A 9,289-nucleotide genomic window follows, 5' to 3' on the forward strand; every position below is an offset into this window, starting at 1 on the left:
TGTAATCTGATTATCTAAAATATAGGTAGAAACCTTTCTATTAAATCTTACAAAACTCCTGCTCATCAGATTTTATATGCCTGCCCCCGAGCTTTCCTACTAGTATGCTTTACCTTCAGCCATGAATCTATAGGCAGAATAGTAAATCTGTATGAGGCTTTATGTAGATTTTTACAATCTGTGTATGGAATTCATAGCACATCAGATGCATAGTATGGATAAAGTATTTTTAAGATTAGAAAGTGTGTAAATTGCCCATAGTCTCTTCAGCATGAAGGAGAAACAAACACAGCTATTTTGCTTGAAGACACTGGTATTTTGAAAGAGCTTCTTGAAGTCTGCCGAGCTTGTTGATAGCATCAGAAATGCATTTATATTAAGCCTTTAATTGTAGCATTTTAAAATTAGCTTTCTAATTGTTTTCTATAGACAAAGATAACATAGTTGGCCTTCAGGGATCCTCCATCCTGGTCCAATAGGGTTTACATTTGAACAGATACTAGCAATTGCAATTTTCTAGATCTCATTTTAAAGCTTCGCAGTAATGTTAAGTGCTGCTTGGGGAGCATCAGTGTTTCAAAAATAGCCATGGCCGGTTTTAGCCTAACAACAAACAAGGGCTTGCGTGGGGAGATATCTTCGGTGGTGATGCTGTGGGTAAGGATAGAGGAAGGGTTTCCATTTCCCTGAGGGGGGGAAACGCCTTGTGTTGCCTTATGCTGACAGCAACCACGTGCTTAATATCATGTCTAACAATTCAGCAGCCACGTAGAATTGGAAGGCATAAAATGCAATGGGGGACCACTGCATGAAGGCAGCAGTGGAAGCTCCGGGATGCAGGGCTGTTGCGAGTAAGCTGATTTCATGAGCTGAAGAACTGGGATCCTGTATCACAATGCTCTCAGTGATGGAAGGTTATAACTGGGCTGCTGAATGGCATGTGATTGTGATTTTTCACAACTGTGAATCCCAGTTTGCATTTCATTGTTATTCTGGGAGGGTCTCCAGCTCTCCGCTACCCTGACCTGCCTATCCCTGCTCTGTGCCAGAGGCTTCCGTGTGATCAAAGCCCAGCAATTCCCTGTGCGCCGAGACTGAGGGGACTGGGAACACCTGGTGGAAAGGACTGGCTGAGTGAGCGTGGGGCAACCCAATGCTTTGGTGAGCTGCTTGCAAGCTCTTCTGGATGTGCTGAACGCTGACCTAGCATAGCAGGAGAGGGCAGGATAATTCTTATGTATGTGTGTGTATGTATGTGTTTCAGTGTTCCCTAGCCTCACTTTCTCCAGTCAATTGCTGGTTGTGCTTAAAAGGGAAAATGAGCATTAATTAACTTTTTTTGTAGGGTATAAGAATTGTGATTCTGCAAAGACTAATTCATGCTTCTGCCTTTACAAAGGCAACAGTCCCAGTGGGCTCAGGGGAGGTAGTGGGGGACAAGACTCATGTCTACCTTAAAAGCATATGTGGAAACATCTGCTTTCTTCTCTAATGCCTTGTTCTTAGGAAGTTGTGATGCAATAAAATAAATTCATAGAGAGCTGGAGCTTGGCATATCTGGCTTGTTTCTGAGGCGGGACTTTTTATGAATAAAAACCAAGAAACTGTATTTAGCTTAGAAATACTAAATCCTGCAGAACTTCCAGAGCGTGGGGGTAGCACAATAAAAAGGCACTTCCAGATGTGAGGATATCGCCCTTTGGTTGCAGTCTTAAGCTAAGGTGTGACATGTTCTTGCTTTCCTTCCTACCCACCAGGGCATGCTAGTAGTCGTATTCGCATCAGACGTCATTAGTGCTTAGGGAGAAGTGATGCTGAGGGAGAGAAATGAAGGTGAGAGATCTGGAATACAGAGGAAAAGTATCTAATCAGAAATAGCAGCTCTCATGAGGCACAGACAATAGACAGTAAACTGGCTTCAGGAGAACTATTCAGTCATCACAGGAGCCGACTCAATAGACGTAAGGTAAGAATACAGTCATGACAACTATTTAAATGATTTTTAAAAGTTGCTTATGCTTGAGACTGTCCTAGACCCTACAAAGGGAGAAGATGTTTTGCTGCCTTAGAATAAAGCCCATACGTGTTTTTGCCTTTGTCCTCCATGCTTCATATAGTAGTTTCTTTATAATATATGCTACATAAGCTGTTTTTCCTCCTCAGTGCCAGGGCATGAGCAGGCTGGCTGACCCTGCTTAGGAAAATAATTCTCAAATATAACCTGTAGTTGTCATATCAAACACTCTCCTTCATCCCTCTACACACAGTCTTTATTGGCTCGTAATAAGATGGCAAAGAGCTGGTAGAGAGTAGGAGAGTCGTCAAACACTCTCCTTCACCCCTCTACGCACAGTCTTTATTGGCTCGTAATAAGATGGCAAAGAGCTGGTAGAGAGTAGGAGTCCCAAGGCACAGTTGGGAGAGGAACCTTTCCCTGCACCCCACTGTGTTTCCAAGGACAGCAGTAGCAGGGTGCTGTATTCGCTTATCAAATACTCGTACCGATTTGATGTGAATCAGGCATCGGCTCAACATGATGTCTTTCTGGTGAATTAGCTGGGGCACGCTGGACAGCCTTTGCGAATTCTGTGATTTCTGTGTCACCTTTCTGCCAGCTGTGGGGGGGGGATGGATGATCCCAGATCTGGCGTAAAGCCTGCCAATGTTTTGAACAGATATGAACTGACAGAGTGAGTTCATACTGGGTCAGCATTTCACGGCGTTTCTGAGCTGGTATTAGGAGCTTTAAAAATCACTGAAGTGCAACATGAGGTATTTAAAAGTTGGGGTTCCTGCCAGCCCATGGCAGTTATTTTTGTTCCCGTTTTACAAGCAGAACTCCCTAACAGAGCAGCCACCGTGATCATGGATATCGCTAGCTCTGGGGTACTGAGAAAAGGCAGAGGCTTAAAACTGAAAACTGGAGCTCTAAAGGTGAGTTGTGGAATGGTCAGTAAAATCAGCTGAAAGGTACTGTGTTGTTCTGATTCCTTCCTAGCATTTTCCAGTAATGCAGTCTGCGCTGGCAGGCTTGGCGTCACTGGTTGAAGGTGGATTTTCATGTAATGAAATACGACTCCCACGGGCTGAGAACAAACACCGACTGTTTCCCACCTAGGAAAGCTGGCATTCAGTGCTCCATGTCTGCCTTTGTAAGAAGAAGGAGAGTTTCTTTTTAGCACTGCCAAAAAAGTGAAATTAATTGAACTAAAACTTGGAATGAAATGTGAGTGTGACTTGATCTGGGAGGCAAATGTAAAAATATGCAACACAGGAAGGAACTAGCGCATTAGGTTGCAGTAGGACTGATGAATTAGTAAGGATAGTTTATTCATAATTTCAATGAGCTGGGACAGAGAGGTAGGAGAGAGGAAGATGCGCATAGAAAAAGCAATACCCGTGTAGTCAGGCTGAGATCAGGACCCTTCAGAGGGAAAAAAGTCAGTCAGGTTAAGGGAAAAGAAATCTCCTACCTTTTGGTTTCTGCCATTTATCATGCTGCTCAAGTGATTGTGTAGATGACATGCTTTTGCTGAGCTCCTGTTAGGAAACCATAGTTAGAGAAATGAATTACCCCAGAAGGCCAGAATGAGGTCTTTCAAAGGTCATTATCAGAACTGGTTTTTCATCAATACACTACTTGATTGGAGGAAAAGACTCAAAATTGCAGGGCTTTGATTGCTGAGGGGGAAGCTTTTAACCGCTTCCTGCTGTTCTGTCATTTTGTGCTAACCCCAAATGGCCCTGTTAAATTGATGTCCTGTTTCCCATTCACTGCCCACAAATCACTCTTCTCCTGTTAATATAGGAAACTTTTGCACATGATAGGAATTGGAGTGGCTAAACAGTAAATCTTAAAGCCAGTAAAGAACTCAAAAGCATTTACCTATTGATCAAGGTGTTGATTTTTTTCCCCCCCCAGCACTTCATAATATTCAGTTGTGAACTTTATTAAAAAATACAGAACCTCGTGTCTGCCTTAAGAGAATCTTTGCACAAATACTGTTCCCAAACAATGCAATGTGAGTCAATCCGATTTCTGTGTGAGAGCAAATTTCTTGCAGCTAATCAGAAGATAAAACAAAGGCTAGGAGTGATGCGGCTGTTCAGGCAATGGGCTGTCATCGCTGACACCGTGTGACACTGCTGACTGCTGCTGCTGTGGGTTAGGTCAGCAATGGAAACAGGGCAACAGCTCTGTTTTCTCAGGCCAGCAATCCTATGAGAGCGTGCCTGGAGCCTGGAAGCTCTTTGGCCTGAAGAGGAGCTGGCGGCTGAGCCCCAGAAAGGTTTTTCTTCACTTTGATGGATGTCTGAACTTAGACAATCTTACAGATTTGTGCATACATACACTCTTCTATCCAGAATCGACTCATGCCTCAGGTCCTTCCGTTGACAGCATTTTACTAAAGTCCACTTTTACTGTCAGATGAAACTAAAAGATGCTGACTGTGTACTGGGGTGATACGTGGTCCCCTTTTATACCTGCTCTGCTGCAGAGTTCCCCCAGCAGTAGGGGGAGGTGTGGGTAACTGGACAGTGAATCCTAAAACAAGACTAGGTGGCACAGGAATACTCTAATAATGGTCTCAAAGTACTTTGACATAACTGGAGAGGGCAGAGTGAGCAAGCATCTTGTAATCTATGGTGTTTGTTGTGAGCAAACAAGAAAAAAATCAGCCCTTCTTCTGCTGGCCTTCAAACAATAGTTCCCTTCACTCCTCCATATCTCTGTTTCCCCCACTGCAAAAATGGGAGGATGAAATCAAGTGCCTCTGCAAAGTGCTTTGATATCTGCTGATCAAAACCGCTCTATGGGCAGCAGGTATCAGGACAAGTACGGTAAAGCCCTGCTTTCCTCAGGCAGCCGAGATCGCTGGTGCGCTCTGTCACTGAAAGATTTCCAATATCCTTAAATGCCACTAAACTGAGAAAAGCAGCATTACTGAAAATCAGGATGAAAGTGGCCTGAGATGTAAATCAACTGCTTTAGTTCCAACACATCTTCCCATAAAATGAACTGCCAGGCAAAAGGTAAATATAAAAGCAAAATATCCCCAAAGCAAACATGTTACTGGCTTTTAAAACAAGTCCATTTAAATAATGTGAAAAAATATTAAAGAAACGAAATCTATTCCGCTTTATGTTTAAAGATGAATTAATGCAAATATCACAGGTTTATCTTGCGTTACTCCCTTGAGAGGAGTCACTGGGGAAGCAATTTGCTTCTTGTTACTTAAGACAGGGAGCTTTGAAGTTGGTGAGTTGTCTGTCTCTGCGAGTAGCCCATTTAATCTTGAGGAAAAGTGTCAAATCTAAGTTGGAGCGAGTTGTGTGTCTGTGCATTATTTAAAGCTCCGGCAAGGAGAGGTCTTCAGCATGCCACCAACCAGCAGTATGAGAGACATTGAAAATGGCACAAAGAATTTATGGAAGAAATTTTTTATTGGCTATTAACAACGGACATGCAGCCCTGAAGAGTGAGTGTCATGAGGAGGGCCTCTATTATGCCTTTTTTTTTTTTTCCCCCCCCTTTTAAATTGATTACTACTAGGCTAAGGCCTCTCATCAATTGTTTTTTTGTGGTAGCAGGTGAGGGTGATTTCAGTAGGGACTGGTTGCTGGGAAAGCCACCAAAAGTGGCTTTTTTCCCCAAAGACAGTGTCCATAGTTTTAGGGATGTTCACACACTCCTGCTCCCTTGGCTGTGCTCATTAAATTGTTTCTGGAGCTGTGCTGTAACTGGATTAGGTAAATGACCTAGAATTAATTTCTTTTAATTTCAGCTTGGAATATTTTACCGATTTCTTGTATAGGATCACCCTATGATCAGTTTGTTGGCACAACTGTGTAGGCAATGAGTTGTGACTGGTTAGGTGATGAAAGCAGGTACCTCTTACAGGCTGTTTCCCTGCACAGAAAACTTTAAAAGCTTTGTCTGAAACTCCAGAGCCATCGAGTTCATAGCAGACTCCACCTTCATCCCAGAACTGTTTTTCAGAAGCCAATTTTTCTACCCTTTAATTACCAATCAGACCCTCAGCTATCAACCAGCACAGCTCCACTGAACTGGTATACCTGAGCTCTACACAGTGTCAGCTTTTAGCCTGAAGATACCAGCCTTGGGGTATCAGCTGCAAAGAAAATCTCTGCAATGTGAACAGCCTATAAAGCAATTCAGGGAGGTCAATGTGCATCTGAAGATAGCGCAAAACAATAGCTAGAGGGGGAATATAAACTGGTTGCTACAACTGGATTTGCACTGAAATCTACTGATGCAAAATTCATAGCCAACATGAATTAATTTGCTCCTGATCATTTCTTACAAAAACTCCAGCTTCTCCCCCCTTCCCCTAATGACTTCTATCAACAGCTGTGGGTTTGCAAAGCAAACTGCAGTAGCAGAGTAGATATTAACATTTTGAAACAGCACTAAAAAACTGAATTGAATTGCCTTTGAAACTTTAAAGTTGCTGCCAGTTTATACCGAATTAAACTCGTCATGTTTTTATGGACTATACTTAATCTTTGAGCATCTTTCATCTCATTAACACTGTGTTGAGGGAGAAGTATTAGCCCTATTTTATAGATGGAGAAATGAGGCACAGGACATCTGAGACAGTCCTGGAAATGACTCTGCTATGTAGCACAGTCTTACTCACAAGAAGGCACTCTCTCACCTTTTCATGTTAGTTGGATCAGCTGCAAGATCTCAAATTGGTTTTCCTGGTGTGCCACAGAATTTAGGTCAAGTTCTCATTGGGGACCAGGCAGTGAGTGAGATATGCAATGTTTCTCCTGGTTTGTACCAGCACCTCTGGAGGAGAGTAGGGCGTTGCTGTTTCAGAAGATGTCATCCCTGTTCCTCCTCTGAAGGGTGAGCAGAGGGCTGTAGCTGAGTTAATGGCCTCTACAAATGCACTATGAAGTCAGTTTATGTAATGACCTGGAATTTATGTCTTTGCTCATGAAGCAGGAGCTGGTGGCTGTTTTAATGACTAGCATTTAGTGTAATAGTATATTGAGCTAAATCCTTTCCTCAGATAGTCCACACGTGTTAGTGAAGTCAAGGAGACCTGGGCTGGTCTCCAAGGACAGAAGCTGGTCGCTTGTCTACTTAGGATACATTGAAAGCATTAGGAACAAGATGTGAGAAGAGTAAATAAGCCTATTTACCATGTGGAAGAGAGCTGCCTTACAGAGAGTTAGCTACAAAATGACTAGTTAAGGGCTGCAGTCAGTTGCCTCTCCCAAAATTGCAGACTTACCTGCCTTCTCTTCCCTCATCAATCAAGGAGTGAGCCCTAGGAAATATCTTAAAAGGATAACTCTGCAGTAAGAAGATCTAGTCCAATGTGAGCTGTTGAAAAGGTCCCTTTTGTCTGAGGAGGTGAAGGTATGAATGGTGATATTTGTGTAAAGAAAAAAAATGCTGTAAAAATATTCTGTAGCTGAAAAGAATCAGGATTAAATAGTTCATAACGTTTCGTGGAGAAACCTCTAAAATAAGTCAGAAGGAAATGAGGTAAAAAGATGTTTAACTGATATGGATTTTTTTCTTTTTTTTTTTCTTTAAAGCCTGCGTTGCTGTATAAGCTTCTGTAAGCAGTTGGTGTAGTAGAGCAATCCTGGCTCTAAACTCTGACTTTGGTTTGACTTCTCTGGTAGCGTTAGCTTTCAGTGCTACCGCAAGAGGACCAGCTGGATTCACTATCGAATTCTGGTAAGCTAAAAGGAAATCTCACACCTGGCTGTGAAGCCTGCAAGGATGGGGATGGGAAAGCAGGGAATTCCAATGGTTCCACGCTTGTGTGCAGAATATGAGCAAAAGTGAGGGCTGGCTCTTCGCAGGCTAATTGCGATGAATCAATGCAGAGGAAGATCGCCTGCAAACAGGATTAGAGTTGAGGAGGATACGTAATATCATACAGAATCTTATACTCCAGAAATAGGGTATCAGATGTGAAGTAAGTTACGGGGCTGGTTCAGAACTGAAAATTGTCAACAAAGCCTTGAACCATGGGATCTAATACGAATTGTCACTATAGACTGACGGCTAATTCAGGTTTAGAAATCTGTGAAGCATGAGTTTTGTAGCTGCAGTTTACCCTTTAATAGAGAGCTGTTATATTAATAGTATCAACCAGGCACTGTGCAAACTGGGTGGGAAAAGAGAGCTCATATCTCTTGGCTAAAAGAGATCCCTCAAAAAGTGAGATTACGGTACCTGTGAGGGGAAGAAAAGAGAGCGGTATAGGGCCACAGCTGGGTGGAAGGCCTTATTAGCCAAAGCAGCACCTTCTGTAAGTAAGGCCTTCACAGCAGAATTAAAAATTCATCAGGTCTAAGACCTTAATAAGTGGTTTCCAAAGAAGATACGTGGTAAAAAGAGCTCAACAGAGCAGGCCGATCCTGCTGGCCCAAGTGGCTGCAAGCCAGGAGCAGGGGGAGTGTGGGTCTGCACTTCTGCTGGAAAGTCATAAATAAAGGAACAGTGGGAAAGGGAAGGTAAAAGTCATGAAACAGCCAGAATTTGTTTAATGTTTCTCAGGATTTAAAGCTAATAACAAGCTAAGTTTACCCTCATGATTCCTCCTCCCACCCCACACCTCCAGGATCTTCTAATTTATAGTCTACCAGATTCCCGTGCTTTTCATGAGCATGACGTACGTGAATGGAGCAGTCTCAGTGGCTCCAGAAGCCTGACAGCGTTTCCACATTGCTTCTCACTCCAATAAATCAAAGTGTTCAGAACTACGGACTGCATACCCAATGAAAGTCCTATGGTAGGGAATGGTGGCTGTTTATGCATTTTCACGGCTGTGAATCTCCTGGATGGCATTCCTGCTGACTGCAGTGCCTTGCAGCGGTTACATAATCGCAAGCAAAAATTTCACTGGTTCGCCAAATTACTGAACCAGAAGGGTTTGCTTACTAAAGGACTGGAGGGAAGAAACTGGAAGGGAGACATAAAGGCAAGAGGCTGTATAAACTGTTGGGCTGTTATCAGCATTTTGGTCATTTTAGGAATTTGTCAAAGGGGAGAGGGGGAAAGTTGTGTGGTGAAAGATGGGTGAATAATTAACCATGTATAATTTAGAATCATAGAATCATATCATAGAATGGTTTGGGTTGGAAGGGACCTTAAAGATCATCTAGTTCCAACCCCCCTGCCATGGGCAGGGACACCTTCCACTAGACCATGTTGCTCAAAGCCCCGTCCAACCTGGCCTTGAACACTTCCAGGGATGGGGCATCCACAACTTCTCTGGGCAACCTGTTCCAGTGC

Source organism: Aptenodytes forsteri, unplaced genomic scaffold (assembly GCF_000699145.1).
Source record: "Aptenodytes forsteri isolate BGI_AS27 unplaced genomic scaffold, ASM69914v1 Scaffold5, whole genome shotgun sequence".
NCBI classification, from domain to species: domain Eukaryota; kingdom Metazoa; phylum Chordata; class Aves; order Sphenisciformes; family Spheniscidae; genus Aptenodytes; species Aptenodytes forsteri.